The sequence below is a fragment of the Galeopterus variegatus genome, unplaced genomic scaffold (genome assembly GCF_000696425.1).
Source record: "Galeopterus variegatus unplaced genomic scaffold, G_variegatus-3.0.2 Scaffold7559, whole genome shotgun sequence".
NCBI classification, from domain to species: domain Eukaryota; kingdom Metazoa; phylum Chordata; class Mammalia; order Dermoptera; family Cynocephalidae; genus Galeopterus; species Galeopterus variegatus.
The window spans coordinates 1,886-21,959 of NW_007733670.1; the positions used below are offsets into that span (position 1 = coordinate 1,886).

General features: G+C 34.7%; 1 pseudogene; it reads left to right on the forward strand.

Annotated features, from left to right (window-relative positions):
* Nucleotides 1-7,952: 7,952 nt before the first annotated feature.
* On the forward strand, nt 7,953-10,052 carry LOC103607580 (annotated as a pseudogene).
* The last annotated feature ends 10,022 nt before the right edge of the window (nt 10,053-20,074 follow it).

Genomic DNA, 20,074 nt, shown 5'->3' on the forward strand with positions numbered 1-20,074 from the left:
CACAATAAAAAGAGAATTACTTTTTCTTTTTGCATCCTCACCAGCATTAAAATAAACAAACGGGATTACATCAAACTAAAATCCTTCTGCACAGCATAGGAAACAATCAACAGAGTGAAGAGGCAACTGGAAGAATGGGAAAAAATATTTACAAACTATTCAGCTGACAAGGGATTACTGTCCAGAATATTTGAGGAAATTAAATAACTCAACAGAAAAAAAAAATACCAAATAATCCAATTTAAAAATGGGCAAATGACCTGAATAGACATTTCTCAAAAGGAAATATACAAATGAACAACAGGTACATGAAAAAATGCTCGACATAACTAATCACAAGGGAAATGCACATCAAAACCACAATGAGATATCATCTCACCCCAATTAGAACAGATATTATCAAAAGACAAAAAATAGCAAATGCTGGTGAGGATGCAAAAAGAAAAGTAATTCTCTTTTTACTGTGGTAAAATATTCATAATTTTTAAGTATTTTATATACTCTTATTTTTTGACCATTTGCAAGTGTACAAGTCAAGGCATTAAACACACTCATAATGCTGTGTAATCCTCACTACTGTTTATGCTCAGAACTTTTTCATCATGCCCAACACAAACCCTGTACCATGAAACATTAACTCACCCTTTTCTCCTTCCTCCAGTCCCTGGTAACCTCTATCCTATTTTCTGTATCATAAATTTGCCTATTCCAGATAACCCATGTAAGTGGAATCATACAATATTTGTCCCACTGTATCTGGCATTTTTGACTAAGCATAATGTTTTCAAGGTCCATCCATGTTGTAGCATATATCAAAATTTCATTCCTTTTTTGGCTGAATAAAATGTTTTCCATTGATTGTGTATATATACAATATTTTGTTTAGCAATTCATTTGTTTATGGACACAGGTTATTTCTACCTTTGCCTATTGCGAATAATGCTGTTATCAACATTGGCATACAGATATCTGTTCAAGTCCCTGCTTTCAGTTCTTTTGGATATGTATCTAAGAGTGGAATTGCTAGTTTATATGGTAGTTCTGTGTTTAACCTTTTGAGAAATGGCCAAACTGTTTTCCACAGTGGTTGCAACATTTTACATTCCCACCAGCAGTGCACGTTTTATTTTGTTTGTTTTTATAATAGCCATCTTAATGGGCATGAAGTGGTATCCCATTATGAATTTGATTTGCATTTTCCTAATAATTAGGGGTGTTCAGCATCTTTTCATGTGCTTATTGGCCATTTATATATGGTTTTCTTTTTTGGAGAAACATCTGTTATAGTCCCTTGCCCATTTTCAAATTGCGTTGTTTGTTTTGTTGTTGTATCATAGAGTTCTTTTTTTATTCTGGATATTAATCCCTCATTAGACATATGACTTGTAAATGTTTTCTCCCATTCTGTAGGTTGTCCTTTCCCTTTCTTGACAGTATCCTTTCTTTGATGCACAAAAGTTCTTGATTTTTACGAAATCTGATTTATCTATGCTTTTCTTTTGTTGTCTGTACTTGGGTGTCATTCAGGAAATTATTGCAAGTTCAATGTTGTCAAGACCTCTCCCAATTTTTCTCTTATGAATTTTATAGTTTCATCTCTTAGGTTTAGTTTTCGATCCATTTTTAGTTAATTTTTGTATGTGGTTATTTTGTTATAGATCTCAAGTTTTTCTATTTCTTCTTGAATCATTTTAGGTAACTCATTTCAAAAATTTTGTCATTTTCTCATATAGTATCTAATTTTTTGGCATACAATTGTTCATAGTGCTCTCTTATAATACTTTTTATTTCTGTCCTCACTTTCATTTTTGTTTTAGTTATTTGTGTCTTGTTTTTATTTTCCTTTTTAGTCTAGTTAATGTCTGTCAATTTTGTTGATCTTTTCAAAGAACCAACATAGGGTTTCATTGATTTTCTTTATTGTTTTTCTATTCTCTATTCTGTTTATCTCTGCCCTAACCTTTATCTCCTTTCTTCTGCTAGCTATGGATTTAGTTTGCTCTTTTTTATTTCCTTGTAGTATGTAAGACTATTGATTTGAGATTTTTTTTGTTTTAATTTAGGCATTTCCTGCTGTAAATCTCTGTCTTAGCACTGCTTTCACCGCATCCCATAACTTTTGGTATGTTATGTTTTTATTTGCCTTAATATCAAAATATTTTAAAATTTCTTTTGTAATTTCTTCCTTGACCCATTGGTTAAGAGTGTGCTGTTTAATTTGCTCACTCTTAGCACTGCTTTCACCGCATCCCATAAGTTTTGGTATGTTATGTTTTTATTTGCCTTAATATCAAAATATTTTTAAATTTCTTTTGTAATTTCTTCCTTGACCCATTGGTTAAGAGTGTGCTGTTTAATTTGCTCATATTTGTGAATTTCCCAGTTTTCTTTCTGTTACTGATTTTTAACTTTTTCCTGTTGTGGCTAGAGAAGATACTTTGTATTAAATCTATTGAGACTTTTTTGTGGCTTAACATATGGCCTATCCTAGAGAATGTATCAGGTGCACTTTGAAAGAGTGTGCATTTTGCCATTGTTGGTTGAAGTGCTTTATGTGTTTGTTAAGTCTACTTGGTTTATTGTGCTGTTCAAGTCCTCTATTTCCTTACTTATCTGTCTGGTTGTTCTACCCATTGTTGAACAGGGGAGTAGTGACATCTCCAATTATTATTGTAAAACTGCCTATTTTTCCCTTCAATTTTGTCAGTTTTGTTTCATCAATTGTAAGGGTGTGTTTTTAGGTGTATCAAATTTATAATTGTTATATCTTTGTGCTCTATTGAAATTTTTATTAATACATAAAGTTATTCATCTCTTGTAATCTTTTTATTTAAAGTCTATTTTATCTGACATTAGTATAGCCTTCCAGCCCTCTTTTAGTTGCATTTGCATGGAGTAATTATTTCCATCATTTCACTTTCAACATATTTGTGCTTTTGGATCTAAAGTGAGTCTCCTCTACACAGGATATAATTGTATCATGCCTTTTTTCCTTAATTCATTCAGCCAATCCCTGTTATTTGATTGAAGGATTTTATCCATTAACAAATAAATACTAAGAAGAAAATTACTTCTGCCATTTTGCTATTTTTTCCATATGTCTTACAGCTTTTTTGTACCTCATTTCCTCCATAACAGCCTTCCACTGTGTTCAGTTAATATTTTTGTAGTAAAATATTTTGGCTACCTCTTCATTTCCTTTTGTATATATTCTGTAGATTTTTTTTTTTAGTTACTATTGGGAAACCATTTAATTCCCTAAAGTTATAATAATCTAATTTGAATTTATATCAACTTAAATTTAATAACATACAAAAACTCTGCTCATATATAGCTCCACCCCCACTTTGTTATTGTTGTCACAAATTATATCTGTACATTTGATGTCCAATACATAAATTAATAATTGTTTTTATGCATTTGTACTTTAAATTATGTAGAAAATAAAAACTGGATTTACAGTCCCAAATTACAATATGGCAGCTTTCATAATTGTCCATGCATTTACCTTACTGAAACCTTTATTTATTCATATGGCTTTGAGTTATTGTCTAGTTTCTTTCATTTCAAGGACTCCCTTTAGTATTTCTCGCAAGGCAGTTCTAGTGGTAATGAACTTCCTCAAATTTTGTTTATTTTGAAATGTCTTAGTTTCTTTCACCTTCAACGACAATGTTGCCAGATAAACAATTCTCTTTCAGCACTTTGAATATATCACCTCACTGCCTTCTGGCCTCCAAGGTTTTTGATGAGAAATTGGCTGATAATCTTTTTGAGGATTTCTTGTACTTGACGAATCACTCCTCTCTTTCTACTTTCAAGATTCTCTGTCTTTTGCTTTTAACAGATTGACTATAAAGTGTCATGATGTGAGTCACTGACTTTATCCAACTTAGAGTTTATTCAGCTTCTTGGATTTGTAGATTCATGTATTTTATCAAATTTGGGGAGTTTTCAGCCTTAATTTCTTCAAATATTATTTTTGCCATTTTCTCTTTCTCTTCTGGGATTCCTGCAGTGCACATGCTGTCTGTTGATGGTGTCTCACAGGTCCCTTGGCCTCTGTTTACTTTTCTTCATTCCTTTCTGCTTCTATTCTTCAGACACAATAATTTCAATTGCCCTGTCTTCAAGCTTGCTGATTCTGTCTTCTGCCTGTTCAAATTTGCTTTTGAACCCCACTAGCATATTTTTTATTTTAGCTCCAGAGCTTAGCTCCAGAATTTCTTTTTACATTTCTTTTTTATAATTTGTATCTCTTTATTGATATTCTTATTTTGTTCATACCTCATTTTTCTGTGGTTTTCCATGACTTTCTTTAGCTCTTTGCATTCTTAATACAGTTTTTTTTTTTTTTTTTTTTTTTTTTTTTTAAGATTTTGCCTAGTAGTTCCAAAGTCTCAGCTTCCTCAGGTATGATTTGTCAATTTATTTTGTTCCATTGAATGGGTCATATTTTACTGTTTGTTTACATATTTTGTACTTTTTTGTTGAAAACTGAACATTTGAATCCTATAACGTGTTAACTGTGGAGGTCATATTCTCCCCTTCCTCAGGATTTGGTGGCTTTTTGTTTTTTCGTTTGTTGCAGAGCATCTCTATGCCAAGGATCAGCCTGAGGTGAAAGCTTAAGATCTTCTTGGGTCTTTTCTGAGCCTGCATCTTTCCCTGGGCGTGCATGGTAGCTTTCCACATTCACTCATATATGCAGTTGTTTTCAAACACCCAAACAACATTGAAAATTGGAACAGCTTCCCTGGGAAGCTACTTTAGCCAGTGAGGGTTGAAATAATGCCATCCAGTCTCTGTGACAGCACCTCACTGATCAGAAGTAGCAATAGGAAATCAGAACACAGAACGTTGATATTTTGAGGACAAGGTTCAGAAAACCACACCAGGAACATGGGCTACCATTTTCCAGCTGCCCGCCACAGGGCTGGAGTTAGGAGATGGGTAATAACTGCCATGCCGAAAGCTAAAATTGACTTATCTTAACCTCAATTTACTAGCTAAGCTCTTGCCCCAAAGCTGCAAGTGTTCAAATAGACTCCAGAGTTACAAGATATTTACTTTGTACAGTTTCTTACAACACAGTTGTTGTTTAGGTAAAAAGAAGGATTCCTGGATTTTCCTTTTCTGCCTTTTTTCCTGAGGTCACTGTAGAGTAATTCTTGAAATCAGGTAGTATAAATTTTTCAACTTTGCTCTTCGTTTTCAAAGTTGTTTTGGCTGTTCTAGGTCCTATGAATCTCCATGTAAGTTTTACAATCAGTTTATCAGTTCCTACAAAAATCTTGCTGGAATTTTGGTTGAAATTGCACTGAACCTACAGATAATTTAGGAATGATTTACTTCTTAATAATATTTAATCTTCTGATTCATGTCTATGAAATATGTCTATATCTTCTTACATCTCCTTTCATTTTTCTCAGCAATATTTTGTAGTTTTCAGTGTATAAGTTTTACAAATTTTTGTTAAGTGCATCCTTAATTATTTTATGTTTTTTCTTGATATTGCATTTGGTATTTTTAAATTTTATTTTTCAAATGTCCATTCCTACATATAAAAATGTAAATTTATTGTACATTTTTATATACTATGATGTTACTAAACTTACTTATTACTTCTTGTAGCTTTTTAATAAATTTCCTAGAATTTTCTTGTTAGATAACCACTCTATCTGTGAATAAAGACATTTTTACTTCCAAACTTTATGCTTTACTTTTCTTGCCTTCTTACACTGCATAGACTCTCCAGTATAGAGTGTGTTAAGCATACCCAACCTTTCCTTGTTCCTTATCTTAGGGTGAAAAAATGTTCATTATTTTACTCTTAAATATGACATTATTCTTAAATCTGACATCTTGTTTAGCAGAGAGTTCTAATCATGAATGGTTATTGGCTTTTATAATTTTTCATCTCATGATTACATCTTTATTATATTATTTGTATATTATACAACTACAGAAGAATACAAAACCCTGTTGGAAGCCCTTTAGGAGAAATATTAAAGCAAATTACTCACACTAAATAACTACTCTACTGAATTCAGTAGAGCTTTTTAATCTACCATGGCATAGCAATGTCCCAAGTACAACAGTGTATTCAAAGATAATACAATATGCACCTTGGTCTCAAGAAAATAAAGGGGAAGGTGAACTCTTTATATTTACTAAGAAATTTATTTGTGCCAGCTACTGTGGCGAAAAGCCTTATTTTGTACAGCCTTCAGTTATAACCACCCTGAAGTAAGGAGTGTCTGAAATGGTTATTACAGGGAAGCATAGATTAGAAAGGAAAGCACAGGACCCAGGATTCAACTGCAAGGTATTAATCCTAGTTTCACAAGTGAACATCTCTATGACATGTTTCTGGTTACTTAACATCTCTGAACCTCAGGTCCCTCAGTTCTAAAACAAGGATAATAACCTCATAGAGATGCTATAACAATTACTTGAGATGACTTTGGAACTTTGCCTAGCACCTGGTAATCACTTAGTTATCATTAAGAATGAAGAAATTTAAAATCATAGCATGTAAGAGCTTGAATAAACAAAGAAACTATAATTTATGCCTCCAAGCCTCCCTTTTAACAAATAAAATACAATTCAAGTTAAACAAATTTTGGGGATGAGTAAAAATACAGAAATTTTCCCCAAAGTACCATTTATTCTCACAAATAGTCCTCCAATGGGGATAAAATATAGGTGTGAAAAACAGATTAAGAGGGTGGAGAAAGACAGTGTATAGTGTAAGAGAATGTATAGATTTTCAATATAAGCCTGCTATTAACCAACAAAGTAAGCATAATTCATTCATTCATAATTAATAGACTAGTCTATTCTGACTGTATGAATGACTAGTCAGAAAGGGCACAAGTTGCTAAAAATCAGCAGGTTGGGCTGTAATGACAATTCCCTAAAAAAATATATTATAATAATAACATAAGAAAGAACGTAAAGACTAAAGATTACATCAGACCTGATGTTTTCCAATCCTCTGGATATATCCCCAGTAGTGGGATTGCTGGAACATAATACATTGCACATTGTACACAGTTGAACATTGAAAATCAATGTTGTACCCCACATGTATGTATAACAAATTATCTAAAAAAATTTTTGATTAAAAAAAATGATTACATCAGATGCTGTCACTTAGCTGTTTACAAAACTCCAATAGATTTATCTGAAAGGGAAAGTTTAAATTTCCTAACATAGCATACCATGTAATGATATCTAACTTCTTACCATCTGCTACCAGAACATGTTGTATCATAACCTTGTTTCCTGTGCCCACTCTTTCCACCATTTCCTCTACACGGATTTTGACTCCGATCTTACTTCATCTTACCTATTATGCCTGAGGAATTCCTATTCATCCATCAAGACATAGACCAAATACCACCTCTTCTATGAAGCATTTCTTGGCTCTCTCAGAATTAGGTCATCTTCTATATTACCCTAAAGCACTTAGTACCTACTCATATTTCTAGAATAGCATTTGCCGAATTGTATTATGGTTGCCTACTGGTATGTTGGTCTACTTATAATTGTGAGAAGCAGGCAAAACTATCTTTGATCCCCAGCATTTAGTTTGCCTAGATGATCAATAAATCATTATCGATTAAACCTGAATATGTGAATATTGACTGAATGATTGAAAATGTCTTAAAGCTTTATGATATTGAGTACGGGAGGAATATTTGAGGAAATATTTATCAAATTCATCTGTTCAATATTCAAGGAAATGAGGGCCAATGACTTGTCCAAAATAATACAAATGAGTTGATGGTAAAGGCAGGACTGTTGTTAGTTTTCTCATTTTTCATTTGGATGTTACTTCCTATCTTCTGTTTTAAGTCAGAGATGAAAAATAATTTGGGATACAAAAAGGAGAGAGCATCAAAAATGATTATGTTGTATTAATGTTCTCCCCCTTGGTTTTATAGATTGTATTTTTCTTGCCTTCGGATGTTACTCAAAATATTGAACGACCTGCCCCAGAAGAAATTGATCAATTACAATTTGAGCTTCAAGAAGAATCTTCCAGTGATAATACAACAACAAATGCACAAACTGTTTTCTTTGGAGGCTATGTTTTCTTCAAGTTAAGAGTCTCAAAAAGTCCTTTACCCTCCCAATCCGTGTCACAGCCAGGTAATTATAGTACAGACAGTCAATACACTCCTGCTGCATCTGTGCCATATGAACAACAGAAAAGGATCGCTTCACCTTTCAAATTTTCAGAGGAAGAAATTGAGCTGAAACATTTGCCTCCCATATTAGAGAAAAGACTCCCAGAAAATATTATGCACAGTCAGCAAAAGTCTACAATTGAAAAACTAAAAGACAAAAACCTGCAATCTTCTATAGTACAACCTCCCCAAAGACAAACTCAATTGCTGCAGGACCAAGGTTTTCCAATCCATTCTGTATACACACTCCAAACTTTACCACCTGGAGACTTGCCATCCCAAGCTCTGCCAGTAAAATCCCAACCAGAACAAGCCATGACATCTAAATCCCCCAAATCCCATGTCAAACAGTTTTATGACCTGACATCTGAAAACTTGCCCTCTCAAGATATATGCCAAGACACATCATCCCACAACATGCCATCTGAAAACATAGTATACCAAGACACACCATACCAAAGTATGCCATCCCAACACACATCATATCAAAGTACACCATCCCAATACACACCTTACCAAAGTACACCATCCCAATATACACCATACCAAAGTATCCCATCCCAAGACATGCTATACCAAAATGCACTCCCAGATATACCAACACAAGCCATTCTATCCGAAGCCCGAACTGTCCATCAAGCACAGTTCCCTAATATACAACACCTACCTCAACAACCCTTAGATCCCCAACCTCAAAACGAGCAATTTTTATATGTATCATATCAAAACATTCGATCAGAAGTCATGGAACTGACCCAAGAATGGAAATCTGAAGAGGAACTCCACAGCAAGAAATTTCCAAAACGGCATTCCTTAGACCAGAAAACCAAAGACTGGCAACCCCCAAGAAGGCATTCCTCAGACCGGCAAAGCAAAGGCTGGAAATCTCCAAAAAGAAAATCCCTAGACCAGCAAATCAAAGATCAGGTATCCTCAAAGAGGCACTCCATAGATAAGCAAGCCCAATATAATCAAACCATACAGAAACTTCCAGATCAGCAAGTTGAAGATTGGCAGTCCAAAGGGGGACAATTCCCGAAGCAAAAATCCAGAAAAGAGCAAGTTGAAGACCAAATGGCTGAAGAGGAGCAATCTCCAAAGAAACAAACCAAAGACCAGCGAGCCCAAGAGGAGAAATCCCCAAAGGGACAATCCCAAAATTGGCAAGCTGAAGGACAGCAAGCTCAAATGGAGAAAGCTACAAAAGGTTGGGAATCCCAAATCCAGCAAAACCAAGACTTGCAATCCCCCCAAAAGCTATCTCCATACTGGGCGACTCGAGGTCAAGACTGGAGAACTCAAGACTGGATTAACAAAAATTGGAAGGCACGAGAATGTCAATTAGAAATGCAGCATTCCCTGAACAGGGAACCCCATGCCTGGCAAACCCAAGATGTATTAGAGAAAGAAGTCCTAGAGCAGAAAGCTCTGTACCAAGAAGCCCAAACTCAGCACACCACAGCCCAAGATAACCTACATCAGCAATTACAAAATGTTCCATTTCAAGGAAGTAAGGGTCAAGATAAGAACCAACAAGACTTTCAATCCAGAGTTAAACAGAAAGAAGATATGCAAGGAAGCAGTATGCAGACAAGAGACATCGAACCAAAGGACAAGAAATATACAGTCCAAAAACCAAGGGACCTGAAATCAGAAGACATGAAGCTGGATTTTCATTCTTCTTTCTGCCAAAGCTCAGTACAAGACACATATTTAACCTATTTGTCTGATATAGATTCAGAACATGATATGCAACAAAGCACAGTTTGCCCAAATTCGTACAAAGAAATGCTGAACGTTACTTCTACCTCATTTTGTCCAAAAGATCAACAGCAATCTGAAGACTCTGACTAACATGCAGAATCCACCAAATACTACACTGCCCCCAGTCATGGAACCAAATTAGGGAAAAACAATATAGTCTCCTCCAACCTATGTTCTCAACTGTGGTTGCTACTCGATTCACTCACCAGAAAATGAAGGGCATGCAGAACACTCAAAGAATTTGTCCTTAATTAAAATAAAATGACAACAAACCAAATGTTACTGTATATTAGCACTTTCTGGGGGTGAAAGAATAACTCACAGGTAAATTTTTTGTCATCAAAGTTAGTGTTTCAATTTAGGATCACCAATTCATTTTACAACTTAACATTTGAATGGACCTACTTTTCTATAGCGCTAATATTTTTCGCCTCCTTTATGCATTATAGGGGCTCAGAGAGTTAACCAGGAAGTAGCCTATGCAGGCTCTCTAAAGGCTCAAGAACTAAAAGAGTCAGCAAGAAACAAAAATCACTCCCACCGTTCCCGTTTTGCTGTTTTCAATCCTTCCAGTTACTTTCCCTCCCCAAATCTATGTTAAGGATATGTACATCAGGTTTGTTCATTTATTAACAAAGTAGAATGCAGCAGCGAATACAGAATGTGGTGGATAGGAAGGAGACTAAAACATTCCTAGAGACAGGAAATGGCAGAGATGCAGTTGGGATAATAGAAAATATGTCAAAACGTGTATTGAATGTAGCTCTAGCTCCCTTCCATATGCTTACACTCTCTGCTTCTAATTTCTCAACCTTTATGACATATAATTACATCCTCTGTGGTCAAAGGAAATTGTGTTATCAAAAGCCACCAGTTACTCTTAACCTTCCAAACCTAATCGCATTTTTCAATCTTTTTTCTCTTCGATCTCTTTGATACATTTGGAGTTGTAAACCAACCCTTCTTTCTACAATTTTCATGATGCTCGCTGGCTTCTGTGTTTTACTCTTCCTGTTTCAAAAATTCTAAAACAGATATTTCCAGAGATCTCCTCCCCAACCTCCTTATTTTTTGAAATCACATGCACTATTGTAGTTCTCTCACCCTCTTGTGAATAATCCAGACTGGGTCTTATGTGTCTTCTACAGAATATAGCACAAAGGCTTGCCTTTAGTAGGCATTCAACGAATTGTTTTTAAAAGCTTAAATGGAAGCCTCGACTCTTTACCTAGAAGCAAGTGAAGAAGTTATGTGTAGTAGAATAATGAGGTATAGATAAGGAGAGATTGTCTACATGACCCTTGCTGCCTTTGCCTTTGTAGTAAGGATTAGTTTCCTGAACTCCCCAGGATATTTTTATCTTGGTAGAGTCCCTACCTGAATTGACTTCCAGTTCCTGAATGACCACCAACTTGTATTTGACTTATTCTGAATAATACTTATAATTCCCACTTTTTGATTCAGCTGGATTAGCACACATTTCTATAGTGCTTATATAATGGGTTTAACTTTAAGTCCACAAACTCTGGTGTTCAGGAAATATGAGCGTACTTCAAAAAGTTCATGGAAAAATAGAATTGAAAAATAATGTGAATCTTTCCATGAACTTTTTGAAGTATCCTTGTATATATTTACAATTTTTATTCAAATTCTCTCTTTGAGAGTCTAACTCATGCAGTCGTTCTTGCCCATTCAGCCCCATACCTACCCAATACACACAAACACATGTATGCACATATGCACAGGGACTCTGGGGTCTTAAATAGTGCCAAGTCATTGGAGAGGTGATTTCTGTCATCAGTGACTGCTTCACACCAGTTACCATGGAGAAATTCATTGTCCCAGCTCAGGCAGACCCTGTGTTTCCTGTGAACTGTTGCTTCCATCCTACACTTGAAACACAGGAATTTTTCCAAAATTGCAAGAATGCAATGCCTATGGTCTAGATTTTGGATAGGACAATGTAAGAATGTAAGAATCCATCCTCTCTGAGGTCCATGTATCCCACTGGGGGAGATTCTAGGGAGCAAATCAGAAGCTGCAAGTGCCCCCAGAACCCATAGTCACCTTTCAATTTGCAGAAATCCCTCTTTTCTCTCTTTTCAAAGGCATTTCCCCCCTTACCTCCCCTTTCTGAGACACACAATACTGTTCCATCAACGAGTTTGGGTCTGCAGCTGACAAAGTCAAATGTGTTTAGGAGCCAACAAGGTAATGTAAATGTATAAAGTACCTCTTTATAAGACAAGATGCAAAAGTCTATGGGAAGGGCTGGCCCGGTGGCGCACTGCTACAGTGTGCCATTTGGGAGCGCAGCGGCGTTCCCGCCGAGGGTTCGGATCCCACATACAAACCAGCCGCTCACTGGCTGAGCGAAGTGCGGGTACAACACCGAGGGTTGAGATTCCGTTGCCGGTCCCGGTCCAGTATGGTTGCCGGTCATGAAAAAAGACAAAAAGGAAATAAAAAAAAAAGTCTATGGGAAGATGGAGCATTATGATTTACTTAAAAGCTATCTAATTTTTAAAAACTGTCTTATTCCAAATATAATGTGTCTTTCCTAGAATCGATTAGGCTTGTTTTTAGTAAAATTGGGACCAGTTCCAAGAGATGCTAAGTCCTTGGAGAGTGAAGCCTGATCCATAAATTACTGCATAGATTAAACCCATTGCTGAAATAATCTCTCTATTCTAAGAGTAATTAGTAACTTGAAATTTATCTGCAAAGTCCCTTTTGCCATGAACAACAACATATTCATGGGTGTGATACCTCATCATATTTATAGTTCTAGAAATTAGACCATGGAATCTTCTTTGGGACCATAATTCTTCCTATCACATCCTTGATGGTTGATACAGGAGAAAAAATAAATAATTCAACATATTTTAACATATTTTTTTTCCTTTTAATATGTTAACTTGCCTTGTCACACATGCAACCAAAGTAGTATTTTTTTAAGATTTCAATCATCACATTTATTCACATGGTTTAAAAAATCAACTAATCATACACGTTTATCTTGAGTAGTAAATATCCCCATTTGGAACTCTAAATCCCTCTAGTTCTGCCATGCACCCGACAAATACCATTTTCAATGAATTCCATATGTGAGAAAAAAAAAAAAGTTGAGAAGGATTGTGTCACCTCTCCTCCAGGGTGATGGAAACACAAAGGATTACTCAAAGCCCATTTCTTCTGATCAGTGAGAAGCCCTAAAGGGGTTAATTTTCCCAGGAACCCTCAAGAAAGAGGCATTCCTCCTTGGAAAATAACACTGAACTAGGGTCTTCTCTCAGTATTTATTCTCAAGGCCAGAAAATTACAGAAAAGGAACATAGATCATTACAAAAGAACAGTAAGATAATTGTCATGGCAACAATCATTAGGTTTGGCTGCACCAAGGACATCTGCCCTTAGAGCCAGCAATTTTGCTGTGTTACAATTCTTTATCTACAACAGAGACTTTAGCCCATGGAAAGTTTCCTGTCTTTCACAAGCTTAACATTTCTATGTGTAATTTTAAAAAATTAGGCTATACCTGAAACTACAAGGTCTCGGAAACCAGGCCCTGTGAAATACACTTCCTTTATTAATGTTAGTACACTCCACACATTGATCTTCTCACTATGAAAAATCGGGATTTAACTCCCTTTTCTATTTCTAACTCCCAAGCACCACACACATGCATATTTCACATCCTCTGCATATAGTTTTACAACTTGGGGCAGAAAGAAACACATGCTGATTATATCTTTATGAATAAATATGCTATTTGAGCTGAGTCACTTAATAGTTTATTTTTTTATACCTGCATGGGGTTTCTTTTCCCTGAAATTGTCTTTTTTTCTTTACTTTTTTTTTTTTTTTGCTTGTTTTTCACCCTCAAACTTTCCAATAGTTTTCAAAATCTCCTCTTAACACATTGTTTCATATTACAAATTATTTTCAACCTCATCCAATCTCATCTTCTTGAAGGAGTCTCTGCTGGAGATGTCCATCTAGCCTCCTCACCCTTCATTACTGGTTCATAGCTTCCAACCTGGGATCTCCTTTTCATTATCCTGGGACTTTTTCATGGCCCTTCTTTTGTCTTATATCTCATTTATTTCCCTTACTGTCCTCCCTTAATATGAAAAAAAAAATTACCCCAGGAGCTTTTTTTCTCTTTCTTCATTCTGAGTATAACACATTTATTGATTTTAATGTTTCTAAGAACTGTTTTCTGGATAATTTTCTGACATATAAATAAAAATAAATATATGTGTATATTTTTATTTTATAAATTTTTACAAATTTTATTTTATAAATTTTTTATAATTCAATACATTTTTATATTTTAGGCTCTCTAAAGCTTCTTTTTTCATTTTGAAGTAATTGTAGACTTAAAATTCTATCATTAAAGCTACAGAAATATTCTGGTGTACCCTTCACCCAGCTTTCCCCAATGGTGACAACTTATATAGCTGTAGAACAATATCAAAGCCAGAAAACTGACATTGGTACATTACAATTAACTGGACAACAGACTTTATTCAGTTTTTGATATTTTTTTACACTGCATCCATTTGTATGTGTGTATAAAAGCGTACCTCAAAAAGTTCATGAAAAGATCTGTATTATCTTTTAATTCTATTTTTCCACAAACTTTTCGAAGTACCCCTGTATGTGTGTGTAGTTCTATACAATTTTTTCTATGTATATATTTCTTAGCCATCACTGCAATCAAGATACAGAACTGTTTAATTAGCACAAAAATATCCTTCTTGCTACTTCTTTGCATTAACACCTCACCCCAACCCTATCTTTGTTCCCTGCCAACTATTAATCTATTCTCCATCTCCATTGTTTTGCCATTTCAAGATGTTATGTAAATAGAATCGTACATTTAATCTCTTGAGATTTACTTTTTTTCACAAAGCACAATGCCCTTGAGGCCAATCCATGTCTTTTTTCTTTTTCTTTTTTTTCATTTATTCATAAGTTTTAAATTGACATCTAATAATTGTACATATTTATGGGGTACAGTGTGATGTATCAACACCTACATACAATGTGTAATAATCAAATTAAGGTAACTTACATATCCATCACCTCAGACAAGAAGAGAGGATTTTGAATATTCTCACAACAAAGTTTATTCTTTTCAACTGCTGAGTAGTAGTCCATTGTATGGATGTACCAAAGTAAGTTTAATCATTCATCTACTGAAGGATATTTGGGCTGTTCCTTGATTTTTCTGTTGTAAATAAAGCTGTTAGAAACATTCACGTACAGGTTTTTGGGTGAACATGAGGTTTTATTTCTCTGAGATAAGTGCCCAAGAGTGGCAATGGTTGGGTTATATGGTAAGCACATGTAAAGTTTTATGAGAGACCAACAAACTATTTTTCAAGCTGCCTTTTCCATTTTACTTTCTTACCAGCAACAAACAAGAGATTCAGTTTCTGTGCATCCCCATCAGCATTTGTTATTATCCCTTTTCTATTTTAACTGTTTAATAGCTTTTTAGTGATATCTCACTGTGGTTTTAATTTCCATTTCCCTAATGGCTAATGAGGTTGAACATCCTTTTATGTTTCCAGTAGCCTTTTGAGAAGGAGCACATGGGAGATAAAATTTGGAGATTGTGCATGTCTGAAAATGTTTCAATTTGTATCCTCTCAATTGTTTGGTGGTTTGTCTTAGCTAGAGAATTCTAGATTAGAACTTTTTCTTTTGAATGTTTAAATCTTCATTGTTGAAATGTTGAAAAGCCCAAAACCATCCTGATTTTTAGTCATTTAATGTGACGATTTTTTCCCCCTCTTAAAATCCTTAAAGATGTTTCCTTTGTACCAATTGGTCTAAAATTTATTCATGTTGGTATATTTTTATCAACTTTTCTGGGTATTCAGATGTAAAATTTCTTTATTTTCTACCCTCCATTTTTTTCTTGGTTTCTGTAAGAGCTACTGAACCTCCTGACCTGGCCGTCATGTTGCTGTTCTTGTTATTATTATTATTATATTTTTTCTGTTATTTTCTACCATCTTTCCCTTTTGCTCTACATTCTTTCTACAATCCTTCTACTGAGATTTGGGGTTTTTTGTTTGTTCATTGTTTGGCTGTCATTTCTATTTCCAAGAGATCTATTTGTTCTGTATGTTTCCACTTGCCTGGATAAGAAAATGTGGTATATATACACAATAGAATACTACTCAGCCATAAAAAAAGAATGAAATTCTACCATTTGCAGCAACATAGATGAGCTTGGAGAAAATCATGTTAAGTAAAATAAGTCAGGGACACAGAGAAATACTGCATGTCCCCTCTCATAAGTGGGAGCTAAGAAAGAAAAGAAGGAAAGAAAGAAAAGAAAAAAACACAATAAAATGTTGAACTTTCAGAAGGAGAGGGGGGGGGATTAGGGAGTAATTGGGTAAGGGACACAAAGAATAATTATGATTTGTAATGATGAACATGCTAATAATATTGACTTGATTATCAGATACTGTACACAAATACTGATAGTCAACTCTGTACCCCATAAATACATATAATCAAAAAATAATATTTTTTTTAGAAAAATAAAGTGTTCTGTTCTCATTTTATGGATGCAGTATTTCTTCCTATATTTCTGAATGTGCTAATGGATTTTTTGGTCAAGTTTTCTTCTTCTACACAGTCTCTAGTTTTTCTTTTTATTTTGGTCTCTATTTCACATTTTCTCAGATGTCTAGTAATTTGTGGTTGTCTGCTCATATGATAGAGGGAAAATATGAGAAAATTGTGTTGGAAACTTTGAGCACACAGACAGGGTTTGCCATTTGAGAGCTTCAGCATAGAATAAATTCACTGTATTATTGGTTATGAACTCCTAGATTACAGTATCTTCAGGTATTCCCCCAAAGATTTCCCCAAAGATATTATTCCATTCTCTTGCCTAGAGATTAAGGGCCAAATAGCAAGTAAGTGGACAGGAGGTTTTAATATTTAATAGCAATTATTTATTTAATTATTATTTTTATCTGTTCCCTCTTCCCTCAACTATGTCTGTATTTTCAATCACAGACCCTTCAATACCCTATCTTCAGGATAAATGTATTGTCTTCTACAGAGATAGGGAGGGACAGTCACTTGGCAGGTGGGCACAGAGTGGTAGAAAAGACAAATCCTCTTTGTCATAGCAACTCCTTTATCTCAACCCCTGTTTCCCAAAATAACTAACGTCTTCAATTTCTGAGGCTTTTGAGGACTCTGCAGTGTAAATTGGTTTGGTTCTCAGTGTTCTCAGTGCTAGTTTCAGATGCAGATTCATCAGGTTTTTTACACATCCATCTGTCTTCCAGCAATTATCTTGCTATTTTATCTAATTTCCTATTCTCACTGTGATTATAGGAATATTCCTTTATTATAAAAATCTTGAAGTTTTACTGGCTTGTCAGGAAAGAATAAAATCACACATGTGTTTTCAATGTGTCAGGCATTCTCAAAAGTCAAATCAAGAGTCAATTAAAAATAAAATAAAAGTTAAGGTAGCTCTAGAAATGATAAAGTCACCAATGCTGAATATGCATGTGAATAGTTCAAATAAAATTATTTCAAGAAAAAAGATTCTTTGTAATATAATGCACAGTCCACAGAGATGCTGTAAGAAATAAATTACTCATCGTATGTGAAATACCTAAGTACTGGGTACAGAAGTTGGTGCTTAAGACACATACCAAACAAAGAATCACGACTTATCGAAATAAATATCGCTAAGCATAATTGCAGTATATGTTTTCTTATCTGGCATATTGTGTGAATAGCATAAGACCATTCAGCAAAAATTTTCCTGGAGATCCAACTGTAGAAAATCATGTCTTATAATATGTAGGAACCAATACAAATTTGAAGCTGCCTCAGTGAATTACGTAGAGGTGAGTTGTAAAACATAGAAAATATTCTAAGTACAGCCCAGGCACATCAATGGATTAGAAAAGAAATTAAATTGGGAATCTTAACTGAACCCCCTTGCATTTCTCACAAACTTAAAGAGTTTTCTGCTTTCTCTTTGAACTGTCTATATACAAAAATGGCAGCTTTAATCTGTGGGAAAATATTGACTAAACCACTCTTCAGTTCACCAGCCAAGAGATCAGAAAAATCTTAAGATTTTCAGTTCTATAATTACAATTCTGAAACAACTGAAGACCAGTTTTAGCAAAGATTTTATCTTTTCTTCAATGTTTTCAGTAGCTCCACTTATCTTTCTCATTAAATATACCAAAAATCTGAAATTTCTGATATATTGTACATTTTTACCTGTGCGATGTCCTAGATAATGAACTTGTTTTCCCTTTTAGTCCAGAGTTAAAATAATCAGAAACTGCTTTCAATTTAGGATGAAGAACAGAAGAAATTTTCTCTCAAAGAAAATTTTGAACAATATTAAAATCACACAAAGCTATGCACTATCAGAAAGCAAAAGGTGGAAGAAAGTGTCCATGTGCTAATTTCCAGAGATAGAAGCATTTCTTAGGGGATCACCAGTAACACCAACTTTTGGGGACAAATGCTACATCTGGGTGCAGGTGGGCAGAAGCTCAGGACTGCTCTAGGCCACAAAACTCTCCTAGTCAAGAAGAGCCAAGCTATTTGCTTCAGCAGAGGCAAGTGGGATAGATTGGAATCTGGAGCACAAGGCAAATGCAACAATATTTCTTTTCTTGTATGACAATTAATTCTCACCCTATATTTCCTCTAATTTTGCTAAGAAAAGACAAAGGTGGGATGGTAAAAGAGAAAAAACCTGGTTCTTATGGTACTTGGAACCACTAAATCTAAGGTCAGTACTGCACTCCATCACTCTCCTAGATTCAGACTCAGACACCACAAAAATATTAGCTTCTAGGTCACTGCAGCAGTACCAGCAGTGCCAGTGTTGGCCACAGCAGTATTAAGTGAGGTAGATGTTGGTCAACCAGTGGTGAGCTCAGTCTTCCTGAAGTGGCAGATCAATCCCAGATCAACTCAACATTTTGATAAAATCTGAATAAACACCTCCTCATTTTAGCCCCTAGGCTTAGAAAAGAACTGTCATTCTCTGTGAAAATCAAATCTAAATGTAATATTCTTCAATCTCCACTGGTTTTCTTTAAATAAGATCCCTTATGAAATCATAAATAGAAAGACATAAATATGAGAACTTTAGTTAAAGAAAGAGCATTAACAGAGACCAACATATAAGTGACCCAGATACTGAAACTAACAAAAAAGAGCTTTAAAATAACTATTATAAATATAGTTGAAGAATTTCAGAAAAAGATGGAAAGAATGGGAAAAAATTAAATAGACACTATAAAAACCAATTAAACAGACACTGCAGATCTGATCAATATAAAACCTGAAATTTTAAAAAGCATGAATTAGAGGGGTTTGACAGTATAATGTGAGGTAAAGAATACAGAAACTCTAAACTTAAAGGCAATCAAAAATTATTCTAAACAAAAGAAAAAAAAATGTTGAAGAAGATTGAACCAAGCATCTGTCACTTGTGGGATAATTTCAAAGAATATAAATGCATGTATCATTATTGTCCCAAAAAGACAAGAGAAAAAGTGGCATAAAAAATGAAAAGTACAGTGACATTTTTACAGAAAAAAAATCCTAATATTCATATGGAAAAACAAAAGACCCCAAATAGTCAAAGAAATCATGAGCAAAAAAATAAATAAAGCTGGAAGCATTACATTACCTGACTTTAAAACATACTACAAAGCTATTGTAACTAAAACAGCATGGTACGGCATAAAAACAGACACTTAGATGAACGGAAAAGAATAGAGAACCTGGACATCAACCCACATACTTACAGCCAACTGGTCTTTGACAAAGGCAACAAGAGTACACATTGGGGGAAAGATCATCTCTTCAATAAATGGTGCTGGAAAATCTGGTATCCATTTGTAAAAGAATGAAACTAAACCCGTACCTCTTACCATATTCCAAAATCAACTAAATATGGACTAAAGACTTAAGTATAAACCTGAAACCTTAAAACTACTGAAGGAAAACATATGAGAAACACTTCAGGAAGTGGAACTGAGCAAAGACCTTACAAATAAGACTCCAAACACATAAGCAACAAA